This window comes from Arachis duranensis, chromosome 4, assembly GCF_000817695.3.
Source record: "Arachis duranensis cultivar V14167 chromosome 4, aradu.V14167.gnm2.J7QH, whole genome shotgun sequence".
NCBI lineage: Eukaryota > Viridiplantae > Streptophyta > Magnoliopsida > Fabales > Fabaceae > Arachis > Arachis duranensis.
This window is the reverse complement of record NC_029775.3, coordinates 9191893-9195717: the sequence shown is the minus strand read 5'-3', so window position 1 is coordinate 9195717 and position 3825 is coordinate 9191893.

Genomic DNA, 3825 nt, shown 5'->3' with positions numbered 1-3825 from the left:
TCATTAATGAGAATGCACTGTTACCAAGACCATCAATCCCTACGCACATCCCTAACGGACGCGACGCTTGATTAGACGTAACTGTCAGAACCAAAAGGTCACGAAAAGTCACGTCGGTTTCAGACCATCACGTCGGTCCTCCAACAAGTCGGCTACGACCCCGAGTAGAATACTCGAACCCAAATCTTGAAAAGAAAATTGGGCTCGAGTAGGGGCACTATTCATACCCTGGCCCAATAGTAAAGGTCCAGGTCCAAACAAAAGGCCTAATCCCACGGATTGAGCCTCACCCGGCACCGACCTTCGTCTTACGAAGTCGGCACTCACCACGACTTGTTTTAAAGAAGTCGGTAACGAGGGTTAGCTGGCAGATAAGCACTCATTCAGATGGGTAACTGCCCCTAAAATCTCTCTAACCACTTCCAGTATCCATATCTTAACCTCCCCAAGATAAAGGGACGGTTAACACCCTAAAAAAGTGGCACTACTTCAACGGTGGTTATTGGTTCACCACTATAAATACACTGACATTTCTCAGGTATCTCTAAGGTCCAATACTCTCTAGACCTGCTCACAGTCTTGCTGATTTAGGCATTGGAGTGTCTTTGCAGGTACCACCCCCCATTCTTTCACATACACAACTCGGAGGCGGCTTCCAGGCGTAAACCAAGTCGGAGACCACACTCCTCCAACGCTTAAGCTTCACAAATAAGCCCAACCACTGTCCGATTCTAGGTAACCCCCGGAACAAAATATATCTACGTTACAGAATTTGGTTGACAATATCAGCGTCTTCGACTCTATATACTAGTGAAAATTTTTGGGTGATATATTTAAGTTAAATAATTTAATTAATTATATATATATGTGTTGCTCATAAACAGGTGTTCATAAATAAGCATGCAAAATGGCTCGTACCAGTGAATTGGTTCGTGACTTAAAACAAAACAAAAAAAAAAGAAAACTAACAATCGAAACTCAATCAGAGAGTTACTTATGCAATAAATGTTAATTACAATGTCAGATATACAAAATAAAATAGATTTGAAAGTTAGTTACATGTAATTATGAATATTATGTATCTTTTAATTTTAAAGGTAAAACGTATGAACTTAAAGCATATGAGTAAAGTATTGTTTTTGTTCTCAATGTTTGGGATAAATTTTAAAATTGTTCATAACGTTTCAATCGTCATATTTACGTCCTTAACGTTTTAAAATTGACTCAATGTTGTCCTACCGTTAGGGATCCGTTAATAAAATTAACGGCGGGATAAAATTGAGACGATTTTGAAACGTTAGGGACTTAAATAGGACTAAAACGTTGGGAACAAAAACGATACATAGAAATAAATTTTAATTTTATTCTTCAATAATATCAATTTTTACTGTACATAGTATTCAATTATTTTTAATCATATTTACACTTAATCATCTTATTTTTATTCTAAATAAATTTATTTTTTTAATTTTACACTTAAAGTAATGTATTTTTTTATAAATAAATAAATTTTACACTTTTATTCTAAATAAATAATGTAATGTGATTAGAATGAAAGTGTAAAACTATAAAAAAATATAAGTAATGTGATTAAGTAATGAAAGTAAAATTACATTATTTATTTAGAATGAAAGTATAAAATTTATTTATTTATAAAAAAATTATATTACTTTAAGCGTAAAATTATAAAAAAATTAATTTATTTAGAATGAAAATAAGGTGATTAAGTGTAAATATAATTAAAAATAATTAATATTATGTAAAGTAAAAAATTGATATTATTGAAGAATAAAATTAAAATTTATTTCTATGTATCGTTTTTGTCCTCAACGTTTTAGTCCTATTTACGTCCCTAACGTTTAAAAATCGTCTCAATTTTGTCCCACCGTTAATTTTATTAATGGATCCCTAACGGCAGGACAACATTGAGTCAATTTAAAAACGTTAGGGACGTAAATAGGATGATTGAAACGTTAGGGACAATTTTGAAATTTACCCCAAACGTTGGGGACAAAAACAATACTTTACTCTAAAACATATAAATAAGGTGTTATAAGTTAAAAACAAAAGGTTAACTACTAAAAACGTCTCCGAATTATTCAAACGCTGACAGAAATGCATCTGAATTTTACTATCGATAAAAATACCTTTAAATAATTTAAAAATATAACAATAATATTCAACAGTAAATATATATTTTCAAAAAATATCTTAGTGATTGAATTTTGATGTAATTTCTTACAAGAATAATTAAAAAAATGAGATATTATTATTCTTAAAATTTGATAATTTTTTCTAAGTATATATTTTTTTGTGATTTTTTAAAAATATTATTAGTTGTTAACAAAAAAATTATAAAAAAATATATACTCAACGAAAAATCACCAAATTTTAAGGATACTAATATCTCTTTTTTTAATCATACTTGTAAAAAATTGAATCAAAATTCAATTTCTAGTATATTTTTTGAGAAATACATATTTAATATTATATATTCTTGCAAAAAAAATTAACATTAAATATGTATTTATCAAAAAATACATTAGAGATTGAATTTTGATGTAATTTTTGTAAAAATAATTTTAAAAAATGATATATCATTATTCATAAAATTTGGTGATTTTTTGTTAAGTATATATTATTTGTGATTTTTTAAAAGTATTATTGGTTGATAACAAAAATAATTATAAAAAATTATATACTTAACAAAAAATCACCAATTTTTATGTATAATAATATATTATTTTTATAATCATGCTTACAAAAAATTGTATCACAATTCAATCTCTAAAGTATTTTTTGAAAATATATATTTACTATTAGGTATTGTTGTTGTGTTTTTTAAATTATTTAAAGACATTTTTATCGATAATAAAATTCGGGTATATTTTTATCAGCGTTTGAATAATTCAATAACGTTTTTGGTGGTTAACCCTAAAAACAAACGGAAAAACTTTGACAGTGTCACTTGTGTCATACAATAATATATTCTTATAAATAAAAAAATTACAAAAAAATTTATAGTAGAATGATTATTATATTATAAATCATGTCATTACATATATTAAATTTGTTTATAAATAAATACACATAAAAAAATAAGGCAGTTTAATATCATATTTTATTAGAGTTAGTGTAATTTTTAATATTTTGAAAACTTGTGTGACTGTGAATAATTTTATTGAGTGAATCAATTTGTTTAAAATTTTTAACTTTTTTTTAATATAGACTTCGTGTTAAAATCCAATTCAAATGTTATACTACCACAAAATAGATCTATAACTATTTATATTTGACAAAAATCATTATCGAAATCCAAAAAGTCGGTAAAAAGATTAAAACTACACTTATCATGATTATTTAATATTATACCTTATTAAAGCCCTAAAATTTTTTAAAATCGAAAGAAAAAAAAAGTAGGCTCGTTAATTTAGATATGTCAGTTATATGTGTGTTATGCGCTGATATGAATTATGGGAATGCTATATATAAATGTGGAATAGTCTTTAGCTAAAATTTGGTAGAAGAAATCAAACCATTCGAGTTCTATGAACAAAAAATTGAATAACTAAATTGAATGGTCCGAATTATAAAGAATGAAAATTTTAAATTTTAGGAGTAATTAATCGGACCGTCCGATTATATTTTTTTTTAAAAAATCAAAATAAACCCTCCAGTTAGGCTTTTTATTTTTTTTATTTTTTTAAAATTAAAATGGATCCTTCGAGTTCTATTAAAGTACCCCTACACCACGTACAAAAAAAGCATTTCTCTTCTCTATAATATTATATCACCCTATCCTCTCTTCCATAATAAAAATAAAAA